Source organism: Chrysemys picta, chromosome 3 (assembly GCF_011386835.1).
Source record: "Chrysemys picta bellii isolate R12L10 chromosome 3, ASM1138683v2, whole genome shotgun sequence".
In the NCBI taxonomy this organism is placed as follows: Eukaryota; Metazoa; Chordata; order Testudines; family Emydidae; genus Chrysemys; species Chrysemys picta.
Window position 1 is genome coordinate 32,841,317 of NC_088793.1, and position 13,878 is coordinate 32,855,194.

The window sequence follows — 13,878 nt, forward strand, 5'->3', positions numbered from 1 at the left end:
GAACTTTGCAGCCGCGGGAGGAGGGACGCTGGCCTGGCGGAGGCGGGTTGGCCAGAGCGGCGCTCTCCGCGCGGTCACTGACACTGCCCCATGCTGCGCCCCGCGCTGCCGCGGCGCAAACTCCGCGCTGGTCGCTGCCCCCGAACCCACACTAGGCGCGACGGCCTATTGGCTCCGGGAGCGGACCAACTGCGGGCAGGGGGGCGGTGCCGTCGGGCCCGCCCCGCGCACCCGCCCCTCTTTGCAGGGGAGCCGCGGGGGGCGCTGGCGGCCCGGGGAGCAGGCGGTGCCTCCTACAGCAGGAACCCGTTGGTCTCTCCCTCCCCGCCCCGCCCCGCCCCACCACACCACACCACACCACACCACGCTGTCCCCGGCAGGGCAGGAAGTACAGAGAAGTCCTGGAAAGTAGCGTGCGGCGGGTTAGTGCACACACCGCTGCCCCCAGACGCCACGAGCCCGGCCCGAGCAGCGCTGAGTCCTCAGCACACGTACTAACACCCAACCCCCTTTTCAGAGTTCTGGCCTACCACCTGGGGAACCGAAACAAAGCCACGTGACCTATACATTCAATCAAAAAGAACCACAAGTCTTAAATTTCCGATCTTTCTGAGTAGTCACAAACAGCCCATGAGCAAGAATTATTCGCAGAAAATTACTTTGTCATTGTGACCAAGTTTGAATAAAGGGCAAACGAGAAAATTGTTAACTGCTCCCAGATCATTTGCAACAGAAAAGGACGCTACGTTTTTGGAATAAGACCTTGGTTGTTAGTTATTTCCTCAGCTCTATCCTCTGTCTTCTCTGTAACATATGAGAATGGGAGCTTTGTTTTCACTGTGCATATGTTACTAGGACACTTGAATCCTGCGTCTGAATGCTAAGATCAATAGGTAAGCATGGGCATTCCCATTGTATGCACATAAGTGCCAGTTTGAGCATCCTATTACAAGATCTTATTGTCCTATTAAAGAATCTGCATTTGGAAAATTGGACCCAGTGGGTGTATTTAGCCTACTTGAACATTTTTTAAATGACATACCTGCATTAACTGCATCCTTAATACTCTCATAGAATGGTGCGGTGCAATATACACAAACCACAGTGCTTTAACTGCTTTTGTATCTCACCTTTATTTTGATTTTTCTCTTCTGCTTCTTCTTCATTTTATTTCTATAGTGGGAAGAAAGAGAAGTCGAGACTAAATTAAACTCATCTGTCTCCTTCAAACTATATATTGAATTTGATTAAGCGTCAGACAACAGAAGCAGGTTCATACAGTGTTTAAACCAAATGATTCATGCAAATTAGAGAGAGAGAGAGAGAGAGAGATGCAATGCACGGTTATTTCTACTCCAGAAACATCTACTGTAATTACCTGTACTTCAGTAACAGTATTAAGACTCCTGTTAATGAATGTGATAGCACTACCTGCCCTCCTATCTTTAGAAATGACTAACTCAGGATATTAAAGGGATATTTGCCTTTTAAATGACTCACTTTACCTTAGAGCCATTTGCCTGCCACTGGTGAGCTTTCAGTAGCACCAGGCTTGGCTGTAATTTAGCAGTGTGTGTTCATACAAACTCTGGTTTTGATTAATGGTCTTAAGCATTAATGCTTAAACAATTGCTTTTAACAATACCAGAAAAGAAAGGATGAAACTGATGGTTAGGATTAAAGTGCTTAGACCATTTCCCCTGTTTGCCTAATAAGCCCCATCACAGCTCTTGCAACTAATAGGGGGTCAGTCAGCAAGAGCCTCTTTGCCTTACTGCCTTGGAGTTTTCAGTCCCAATGACTTCAGTGGAGGTACTTCTGAGAGCCAGGAAAGCAGGATTTGGTCCTTAGTTGGTGCATTAGAAAAAAGCCCTCTGAGTCTGATCTTGCTCCCGCTGTAGTCAATGAGAATGGAAGCAACCCTTTGAACTTTAGAAAGAAGACTAATCTAAGGTCTGATCTTGTAGTCCTTAGTCAAACGGCACAATTGAGCACTATCGCACCAATCCTGCAAATTATTCTGCATAGGGAGGATGCTAGTGGCAGAGAATCTGCAATCCTGAGAGCATCCCTATGTCAGAAGCTCCCTGGTATCTAGCAGAGAGTTTCTGTTGGCCTGACCAGCTCTGTGTACCCCAACTCCCAGTTGTTATATCTGTCTCTAAAAGGTGTCATGTAATATGTCATTGGAAGACTAATAACTCAGTGATCATTAATATTCTTGCGTGATGTATGTATGGTCAATCCACAAAGATTTATATGGATATACTGGAATTATGACTAACATGTTTAAACCAGACATGTCAGGGAGAGCTGATAAGCATTTTTTTTTTCCAGACAAGAGAATGTGGTTCCGTTGACCAAAGGCAATGAAAACCACATTTGCATGCCAGGCTAAAAAAGCCATCAGGAGAGCAAGTGGGAGAAAAGTGATCACTTAACCTCAACGGGGGATGGAGACTGCACCCTAGGAAGTCTTCCTGACTCCTGAAGCAGGGTCAATGAACATTGAGAGAGAGAGTTTTCAAAGATTTACTGGACTATAAAGAGAGGGGCAGAGAACCCCTAAGTGATCTTTCACCTAAGGAGACAAGGAAAACCAGTGCCTTGGCCTCTATGGGAATCCTAACTAAGAAGTAATCAGCCACAGTTGGAAAATGAAGATTGATGAGGAAACTACCTTGAACAAAGAATGTAACTTGCTGGAGTTAAGTGTTAGTTTTAGAAGTATAATTTTACCTTTGTGTGTAACCATGTCTGTCCTATCTTTTTGACCATATAAATTTGTTTGACTTTTTATCTAAACCAAGTCATGCTGTGACTGAACAGAAGTGATTGTTCACTCCAGTCAAGATAACAAGCTGCTAATTCTGTCTCTTTAAAGGAGCAGCACACTTAATTAGGAGAAAGCTGGACACTTCAGGGAGACAGTTTTGTGGAAATTTGGGACTGGGGGATGTTGGGACAAACAGAAACTGGGCGGTGGAAGCCAGTAGGTGACCTTCATGCATGTCTGTTGGATGGCGGTGTTCAGGCTGTGAGCCACAGCAGTGTAGCATTTAAGGCATCCAGACAAACCATCACTGGTCTAGGTTGAACCACAAAAACTTTTGGAGGGAGCCACCTGCATGGAATAGCTTGTAGGATCAGAGCCTAAGTTATTTCATGTGAGGTGTGTAGGGCAGTTAGAGAAAGTAGCACTTACATAAATCAATGTATCATCTTAAAATGAACAACGTGGCAATTGAAGAAACCTTGTAATTATTTTTTTCATCCTGCTTTAATCTTGCTTTTGCAAATCTCTTGCCAAAAGTCACTTGAGGGGATTTCAAATGAATTACAGTAATAAAGTCAGAAGCATTTGTCTTTGATGGCAATGTTTTGGGAAATCTAAGGCCAGTTTGTCTACACAGGACTGTTTCCTTCCAAAAGCTGGCTGCATGTCTGTAAGTTAGCAACAAATCTGTCCTTTTGGTATCAGATGCTGATGACTGAATCTTTGCCTGTGGCACTTCAGCACCTCGGTGCTCTCATGCTCTGCAATGCCAGCCAGGGCGTAGAAAGCAAACACACCTGAGAAATGCCAGCTGCACAAGTTGCTGTCAGCTACAGTACAGACAATTCATGTCACTTCAACAGAAAGAACTAATATCTTGTTTACATTGAAACAAATGCACCTTTCTTTTTTCCAATTGTCTGCATTACAGGTCTGCAAAGTCATCTTAGTCCTCCTGCCCAAGCAAGACTGCTCCCTGCAGTATTTTCTAGTGTGCTGTCCAGTCCAGCTTTAAATGACCTAGCAGAAAGGGGTTTCTGCTACTTCCCTTCAGAGTCTCTCTCTCTCTCTAGTTTTGAATACATAGAGATCAAGTAAGTAAAATGTGCATGTGACAGATAAAATGAACTGCACCTTTTTTTAAAATGCTGTTTAATGTGCTCTTCTTTTCCCACCACCCCCATTACTTGCTATGCTTGTGACTGTACCGATAACACAAGATTGATGTTTATTGCAAAACTATAACAAGCAGTGGCAATACCTTGTCACTGCATGATTGCTCTTTTTTCTGTCTGGGTGGTGCCTCTCTCCCCCGGCAAGGAAGAGCGAATTCTAAGAGCCGTCACAATATCGTGGTGATTGGAAACAAGCCTGAAAATACCAGATGTGAATCTGCACAGCTGGACAGAGAAAAAAAATGTGCACTTCAGTTTCTATGATGTTATTAAGGTTGCCCCAGGGGTACCACAGTATCTATGTGTGACTAAGCATATGAACAGTGAAAGTCATAATGCATATTTACATATAGAAACATGTATTTTGTATCTTTTTTAGATCAATGAAAGAAAGGACTAAAGCAGCATAAAGGAAACTTGGCTGCACAAAATGATTTTTCTTAGAGAACAGAGTGATCAAGTGCATAAATACAAAAAACTAGGTCTGAATAAAGCTGACAAAGGCAAGGAAATTCTAGATTAAAAACGCACTTTTTCACTTTTAATTCCTCTGCCTGCTTATTGCATGGATCTCCAAACTGATTTTATAGAGCACATGTGCTTCAATAAATACAGTAGGCACAAAAGTTAGTTAATATTTTCAGATAAGATTTGGTATGAAGCTTTCTAGGTTTGAATATAGGAAAATCCTGTAAAAACAGATTACACCCTATTTCCCTCTGAAATGTTGTTGTGCATAGGATTAGGTTTAGTAGTTTTACAAGCCACTTATGTCACTTTGTTTGCCAGAATTTGTCATAAAACCCCCCCCAAAAAATACTAGATAGCATTTTAGCTATGCCCATAAAAAGTCCTACTAACATGAACTGGATTTGTCATGCTATACAAGGTCTGCGTACACTACCCTTAGTTACATACATCTCATTGTCACAACTCCAGTCGAGTGCCACTCACCAGTCTGCTGTGAGGGGATCTAACCCTGGATCCGGTGAGCTTTAAGCCTCTGGCATCTAAACAGAATCCATGCCCTGCTCCTCACTGGGGATCCCTAGGCACACACTAGGGGAGCACCTCCTCCTGAGAGCTGAAACCTCCCAGACCAACTGCCTAGTCCCTGGGCTAGTACTGATCCCTTCAACTCCCCATAGCTTAAACACACACTCTCCCAGAACTCCAGCCACCTGGGTGTACTGGGTCCACAAGTTAGCTGTCAGGAGATCAGGTCACAGGCAATCAGACCTAGTGCTCAGAATGGGAGTCAGGCCTAGTGCTCAAAGGCCAAATGCCAAAGGTTGAGACAGGACCAGAACCAGGAAGTAGGGACGAAGGTCAGAATCCGAGACAAAGTCTGAGTGGCAGAGCCAAGGATCAAGACAGAGTTGGAGCCAGGAATCAGAGCAGAGGATCAGAACCGGATTACCAGGAGCCAGGGAAGGCAGGAGCAGGGTTGGTTCTGAGGCAGGAGCAAGGCTGGGAGAGATATGCTTAAAGTCTTGACAGTTACGATGGATAGACAGAAGCATTCCGTGGAACAGCAATTTTCATAAGAACAGCTTCATACTATCTTCTCAAATTCACAAGATTCCCCTGAAGGTCACACTCCTCTTGCAGTTGGATCGGTACAGGTGGACCCTTACGGCTGTGCAGATTGACATGAAGGGTCTGCCCGCATGGATCTAATTGCAGTGTGCAAGCCCTAATATGTACCATCTTGGAAATTCTGCCCTGCTGTTTCCAGACCAAGTAGCAGATTTTTCAAAATACACATGTAATGCATAGCCATTCATACCCGTGAATAACTCTTGGGCCTGCAGGATGGAATGGGGAGAAAGCTGAATATCAACATGCAATAGTTGCTTTTCATTTGTGCCACGATCCCTTCTTAAATACAGATGACTTGACAATTTCAATGTATGTTCAACATACCAAGACAGATTTTGTAGAGAAGGGTTCAAAAACCTCGTGATGACCACTGATCAGGAAACAGAATTTTCATCCAGTGGAAAACCAACATTTTGAAATTTCTTTCCGTTTCAAATCACGACAGAAAATTGAAATATTTCATGGGATGAAAAATTCCAAAAAGTTTCTAAATGACCAGCACTGTTTCAAATTGACATTAGGAAACAAAACTTTTCATTCTGATTCTTTCAATCCGAAAATTGAAAATTTCTCCCCTGCAGAATTTTGACAAAAGCCACATTTGCACCTAGAAACAATTTTAGTGCAAAATATTTCAGCCAGCTCTACTTGTGATATATGGTCCATGCAATGATCTCATGCAGAGTCACTGGGCAAAGGTTCGCTTTTTGGAGAGAAGAGATGTCCTTCAGGAATCACTTCCCCTTCCCCAAGGCCATATGTCACTGACTTTCTCTTTACCTAACAGGTACAACTTTGAGTGTTATCCACAGGAATAACTCAAAATACACCCTCTTCCCATGGAATGAGCCTCTGCAAGGCTCCCCGAGACGCAGCTAGCCCAGGGAACTAGGGAAACAGACTAGATCAGGAAGACAGTGTGATCTAGTGGATAGGGCACTGAACTAGGAGGCAGCAGACTCCCAGTTGAGATTGAACATAAGGCGTACGTTTGTAATTATGAGAGTAATTACCCATTGGAACAATTTACCAAGGGTCTTCGTGGCTCCTCCATCAATGACAACTCTTAAATCAAGATTGGCTGTTTTTCTAAAAGATAGGCTCTAGGAGTTACGTTGGGGAAGTTCGATGGCCTGTGTTATGCAGGCGGTCAGACTAGATGATCACAGTGGTCCCTTCTGGCCTTGGAATCTATCAGACCTGGGTTTTATTCCCAGCTCAGCCACTGATCTGGTGAGCAACCTTGGGCAAGTAATTCAGTTGCTCTCTCTGCACCTCTTTCTGCTCCCACCATTTTCTCCTCTCTTGTCTATTTTGACTGTAAGTGCTACTAAATCAAAATAATACATCCCCACATAGACTTTGCAAGCCTTCTTATTTTTAAAAAAACATTTTGAGCAATGCAAGGATTTCCAAACAGGCCAAAGTACTTCCAAAACAGTAGTGGCAAAAGATACAAACTTGACTCAAGGAAAAAAAAGTGATCCGGGTAACTACAGGCCTGTTAGTCTAACATCTGTAGTGTGCAAGGTGTTAGAGAAAATTCTGAAAGAGAAACTAGTTGAGGACCTGGAGGGTAGTGGTAATTGCGATAAATTACAACATGGTTTTACGAAGGGCAGATCGTGCCAAACGAATCTGATCTCCTTCTTTGAGAAAGTAACGGATTTATTAGATAAGGGAAATGCGGTGGACCTAATATACCTGGATTTCAGTAAAGCGTTTGATACTGTACCCCATGAGGAATTATTGGTTAAACTGAAAAACATGGGGATCGATATGAAAATCCAGAAGTGGATAAGGAATTGGTTACTGGGGAGAATGCAGCGGGTTGTATTAAAGGGTGAACTGTCGGGTTGGAGGGAGGTTACTAGTGGAGTGCCTCAAGGTTCGGTTTTGGGACCCATTTTATTTAATCTATTTATAACTGACCTCGGAACCGATTGCAGGAGTGGGCTGATAAAATTTGCAGATGATACGAAGGTGGGAGGCGTTGTAAATTCGGAGGAGGACAGGGATATCCTACAGGGAGACTTGAATGAGCTTGTGAATTGGAGTATCAGAAATAAGATGAAATTTAATAGTGAAAAGTGTAAGGTGATGCATTTGGGGATGACTAATAACCATTTTAGTTACAAGATGGGGACGCATTGGTTAGAAGTAACGGAAGAGGAGAAGGACCTAGGGGTTCTTGTAGACCGCAGGATGACTATGAGTCGACAATGTGACGTGGCGGTGAAAAAAGCCAATGCTGTCTTGGGATGCATTAGGCGAGGTATATCTAGTAGGGATAAGGAGGTCCTGCTTCCGTTGTACAAGGCGCTGGTGAGACCTCATTTGGAGTACTGTGTGCAGTTCTGGTCTCCCATGTTTAAAAAAGATGAACTCAAACTGGAACGGGTGCAGAGAAGGGCCACTAGGATGATCAGAGGAATGGAAAAGCTGTCGTACGAAAGGAGACTAGAGGAGCTTGGGTTGTTTAGTCTGACAAAGCGAAGGCTGAGAGGGGATATGATTGCTATCTTTAAATATATTAGAGGGATTAATACAAGGGAGGGAGAAGAATTATTCCAGCTTAGTACTAACGTGGATACCAGAACGAATGGATACAAACTGGCCGTGGGGAAGTTCAGGCTTGAAATTAGACGAAGGTTTCTGACCGTCAGAGGGGTCAAATATTGGAACGGCCTACCGAGGGAAACGGTGGGGGCGACGGACCTGTCTGGTTTTAAGATAAAGTTAGATAAGTTTATGGAGGGAATGGTTTAATGGTAAAACATAGTAGTCAAGGAAAGCCAAGCAATGGTGGGTAAATAGTATAATGGCTAACGGGGTCGGGCTGGAGACTCTTGCCTATATGCTCGGGGTCTTACTGATCGCCACATTTGGGGTCGGGAAGGAATTTTCCTCCAGGGCAGATTGGCTGAGCCTCTGGAGGTTTTTCGCCTTCCTCCGCAGCATGGGGCAGGGATCTCTAGCAGGAGGGTCTCTGCCGATTGCAGTCACTAAAAACAGGATTGGGGACTTCAACAGCAGAGTCCAGGGAAGGGGTAGGGACGGTTTTATGGCCTGCAGCATGCAGGGGGTCAGACCAGATGATCATAATGGTCCCTTCTGACCTTAAAGTCTATGAGTCTATGACTCCTATTGGGTTTGTTTGGTTTTTTTTTAAAAAGTATTACACTCAACCTGTATATCAGGTTTCTGCTCAGGAAAGACTGCCTACACCCATAAAAGAGGACTTGCTGCTCTTGCGAAATCTTACAGGGTTTTTGTTTTGTTTTTTTAAAGGTCAATGAATTTTACAAGAATAGTGACAGGGAATTTGGAACACTTTCCACATGACGATCTGGGCCCCAATCCTGCAAGTTGCCTTTGCAGGTGGGCTCCTGTGCCTGTATGAAGCCCCACTGGAGCTCTGTGTAGGTGAAGGAGTCTGCTCATATGGAGATTCTTGGAGGATCAGGGTCTACAGCTCAATTCTGCAACTCATCTGGATCATTACTGACTACAACTGGGCTCTGCATGGGGCCGGTTATTTATTGTAATGGATTGTGGGTCTTGAGCCTAAAGTATGGGCTGCTTTATTATACCTAAACCAACATATAATATTTTTAAGAAGTCAGATTAAATTCTGCCCAAACATGGCAGCTATGGAGAGCTCTTGTCTTGCTCCTGTTGGTAATTAAGGAAATGAAAATCACAGGGGAGGAAATTAAAAATACTAATTAAAAATATTTTAAAGACAAAAAAAGTTAGTAATTTTTAAAAGGAGGGTTATTGCAGAAAAGAGTATTTAAGTAAGATGTTAAAAATAACTCAGCACATTGTTGGCATTTAGCAAATACTACAAGCTAATCAGTAAATTAGGATTATGATTAAAATGTTTAAATATCATCTGACTTCATTGCAGTGGGAGCAGAGAGTTGGGAGCAGTCCCCTTGTCACAGCAGCAAGGCCTCAGTTCTGCAAACTGCCAAGCTCTCTGGCTCCAGTCCAGCAAAGCACAAAGAATGTGCTTACCTTCAAACACATGAATAGTCTCATTTAAGTCTTTACTAGGAAGAAAACTGCATTCTCACCTGGTGTTACCTAACACAAGATACCTATCATGAGGTACAATCCCAGTGAAGACAAGGCAGTTGTAGTTTTAACTTGAGTTCGCAGGTTAGTGTAAACGCTAGGCTCCCCCATAGTCTTTATTTTAATCCACTTGCACGTGTGAAAACTTTGTCTTTACTAGGATTGTACTACATATAAACTAGCACAAGGCAAAACCACACCTTTTTCCGCTTGCCCAATGAGATAAGTATTAGCTTAATTTTAAGCACATCACTAAAGTGCTTTACTGGATTTGGGCCAGTTTCTAGGACCAAGCCCTAAATCAGGCACAGAAGCTACTTTATAGGCTAAGGCCACCTGGTGCTGCCCAGGCTGTCTGTGTAGCTTGCCATTTTTCCTAGTGTGACCAGATTTTCAGAGAGAAAAACTGGGCCTAATAGTAGCAGGAGAGGAAGGCAGATCAGAGACTGTTTATTAGAGCTAGGCAGGGACCAGATTTTCTGATGTGTGAGAAATTCCAGGATTTCAAAACGGGACAAAAACAAAACAACATTTCAAGAGTTCCCACAAAATGGAAGTCTGAAAACAAATGAACAAACAAACCAAAATCTTGATCCAGGTTAATCAAAACGTTTCATTTCAGTAAAAAGCAAAACATTTTGTTCCAATTTCAAACTTAATGGTTTTAAAAATATAAATAAACTATATAAAAATCCAATAATTTAGTTTCAAAAGGTTGTTTTGAAACAAAACAAAATTAAAATGTTCTGAAAATCTTGAAACAAGATGCTCTGACGTTATCAAAATACTTCATTTCAGTTGTTTTCTAAATGAAAGTTAATCAAAACGTGACACTTTCTGAATGTTCTGATTTTCCATCTCAGAATCATTTTGATGAAGAATTTCTGACCTGCTCTACTGACCATGTTGGGGAGCCTGAGGAGGTGCATGCACTAGAGGCATTTGGCACCTGGGAAGGTGAGAAACAGAGAACTCAATGGTTGGCCTTGCGGGGAATGTGGAAGACAGGGATAATAACAAGTGGCAGGCTTCGCAGGTGTAGGTCTTTGGGGCGCACACGTGCTTTGCCAAGCTGTGATCAGCTTCACTGATTCAGCAGGCCAGCTGCAGCTTCTGTTCACCACACTGGCCTTGGTGGGTGGGCAGGAAGGTTAGTGATGCAGTGGAGCCAGAATGCCATTCTGGGACTATTAAGCAACAGCAGTGTTGTAACTGAGCCAAAAGGGGGCCTGGTCCCAGTATTCTGTCATCCTTGAGTGCTGGGGTGGATGCACTAACCCACGAGGAGCAGCACGTTGCGGGCTTGGCCTCACAACACTCCAGAGTGAAGAATAGCGCTCCCACTGCAGCCAGAAGAGGTACACGGTGACCTCGCACCAGTTCCCTTCCAAGCAGGACAGGGGGCTTGGTGGATCCTTCGCACTGATGTAGTGTCAAGGCAAGGTTGTAGGCAGCCACACCTAGTAGTCAGAGCCAGAGTCCACAGTCATGAGACAGGAGTCAATGGTCAGCTGGAACAGGATAGCTGGAGGATTTCAGAAGCATGAGACAAATTGGTGATCAGAACTATGAGTCAGGAACCAGAATCAGGCCAGGTCAGGATACCAAAAAGCCAATTTCTTTCTCTTGAGAGTTAGGAAGGAACTTTGCCTGGGGGCAGGTTATCCCATAACTAGCTATTGCAGGATTTCTTGGCCCTTTCTCAAGCATATGGTACTGGCTATGGTTACAAGACAGGATACTGGACTAAAGGGCACTGGAGGCTGATTTCTCAGGCCAATTCTTATGTTTATGAAAGCAGTATCAAACATTAACTGACAGAGACAGAGGCAAAGCCTTGCAAACAGGACCATTCCTAGTATTCAGGGGTGCAATGTCACCCTCTTTCTTATCAGATGTAGTTCAATTCAGGCAGAGAGAATAGGATTTAAAAAAAAATAACCCACAATAACATGATAAAAAGTCATCATACCAGAATCTCAGACAAAATGTGGCACTGCCTGCATTCCCATCAACGTCCCACCAGTGTTCTGGCAAGACACCTAGATCAAGCAGGCACCAGACAGTGGGTATAGTTTCCGCTGATATGCCCCACAGTGTTTGAGGCAAACATTACCAACCGCATATTTATTTTTGTCCCAACAGCACTTCAAATGCCCACAGTCTTAAATGCAAATCCTGCTAGATTCTTAACATTATCAGTGATACCAGGAGTCCTATTTTATATCAAATAACATCCAAACAAGTTAGAGAAGTCCCTTATCCAGTGATTTGTGTGTCTGTATTTTGTCATCTCTGTCTGATTTAGACTGTAAGCTCCTTTGGGCACCATCCATGGTTTCCCTTCTGTTTGTGCATGCTGGAAGAGAGTAATAAATAATAGTAAAGGGCACCAGATGAGTTTCTGGATATTTAAAAGTGCTTGTCTCCATTACTTTTGTTATATAAACTGTTGGACATCAATCTTTTTGTATCTTCTTAATTAAGTTTAGGCTTTAATATCTGCTGCAAGTCTCAAATACAAAGGAGAACTTCTTGTTATCCCTGCATAGAAGAGTTCACAAGAATACTATCGCTGAGCAAAAGAGCAAGAGCCCTAGAGCGGTTACATGTGTCAACCACAGAAGAGCTATGGGGTGTTACAGCGCCGACCGGACTGGAATGTATGGCTGCAAGACTTCTTCACCAGCGACAAAGGACAGGAATATGATGCACCTAAAATCTAAAAAGGCCCGCACATTTCCCAGAGTCACTACCCTTGATAACAGAACATCAATGATTGCATGGGCTACTTGGATCACAACAGCCCCCTCAGTAGACTTGCCCACAACAGCAGCGGTGACTGTGAGCTGAGCGGGCTCCATGCTTGCCGTGGTATGGCGTCTGCATGGGCAGCCCAGGAAAAAAGGCGCAAAACGATTGTCTGCCGTTGCTTTAATGGAGGGAGGGGCGACTGACGACATGTACCCAAAACCACCCGCGACAATGTTTTTGCCCAATCAGGCATTGGGAGCTTAACCCAGAATTCCAATGGGCGGCGGAGACTGCGGGAACTGTGGGATAGCTACCCACAGTGCACCGCTCCATAAGCCGATGCTAGCCACAGTAATGAGGATGCACTCCGCTGACTTAATGCGCTTAGTATGGACATAGGCAATTGACTGTATAAAATCGATTTCTAAAAATTGACTTCTATAAAATCCACCCAATTTCGTAGTGTAGACATACCCTTAGGCACTGAGATTTCAAATGGCTCACAAAGGATTTTGAAAGGACATCAGAGCAGAAAACGCTGGGCACGAAGTGTGTAATATTAAAGAAAAAATCATTTCCTTTTCACTCTGAAGTATTGGTGTGTGCAGACATTCCACTTTACATTAGTTATATACATTAGTGTCCATAAAAGCCAGTGGGAAAAGCTGCCGAGCGCATCCATGGCTCTGAATAATTAATTGCCAGCACTATAAAAAAACTGTAAAATGATGACACTTCAAAAAATCCAATTTTAGGATAATTATAGAACAAGTTGGGAGAACACTTGGACCCAAGACAGATCTATTAGTAGGACAGTTAGGCACAATGGGACAAGTTCATCCCTGGCATAACTCCATTGGTTTCAACAGAGCTGCTCCAGGGATGGGTTAAGCCCGATTAGAGAAAGCAGACCCTTCAGTTAGAGTGATGTAGTGAGTAGAAAGCTAAAATAGCATATCTTGTTATAGAAAATGTGAAAAAATTGAGTGAGGTTATTCCATGATGGCATTTATGCCCCAGGTGCAAATACTGAGTGATATTTTCTTTAACACCGTGTTCTAACAGCATTTTAATTCTCAACTCACCCTTTCTCATCTCGTGTCCTGTGTTACCAACTCCCAATTTCATTGCAAATCTCATAATATTTGGTGTTTTTCATAAAGCTCCAGCGGCTGGAACAAGGTTACTGCCTGAGAATCTCAGCCGTCATTAAACAATCAAATGGACGTTTCTAGCCCACACTGTTGCAGTCAAAAGCTTGAAAATATGAACTCTAAATGCTCCAACATCAGAAGGCAAACAGAAGAAATTCAAAATGATTTTAAAATAATCTCATGATCTTTAAGCCAATATCAGTATTGTTTTTGGGGGGGGGGGGAGTGGAGAGGCTGATATATTTGGCACTATACTGCATGCCTAATTTAAACCATAAGCTCAGCAAGGGAAGGACCTGTACTTTTATTTGAATACAAAGTGCCATGCACATCT

The 13,878-nt window shown here is 43.4% G+C and overlaps 1 long non-coding RNA gene across 4 annotated transcripts; it reads left to right on the forward strand.

Annotated features, from left to right (window-relative positions):
- Window positions 1-261: 261 nt before the first annotated feature.
- On the forward strand, window positions 262-13,646 carry LOC135982195 (uncharacterized). 4 transcript variants are annotated; one of them, XR_010599437.1, is made up of 5 exons: window positions 262-893; window positions 2,338-2,707; window positions 3,708-3,870; window positions 8,845-10,593; window positions 12,124-13,646. It is a non-coding gene; the product is annotated as an uncharacterized LOC135982195 (long non-coding RNA). The 4 variants fall into 4 exon arrangements; XR_010599438.1 differs by having other exon boundaries at window positions 12,129-13,646; XR_010599436.1 differs by lacking the exon at window positions 12,124-13,646 and having other exon boundaries at window positions 2,338-2,714; window positions 8,845-12,087.
- Window positions 13,647-13,878: the final 232 nt, after the last annotated feature.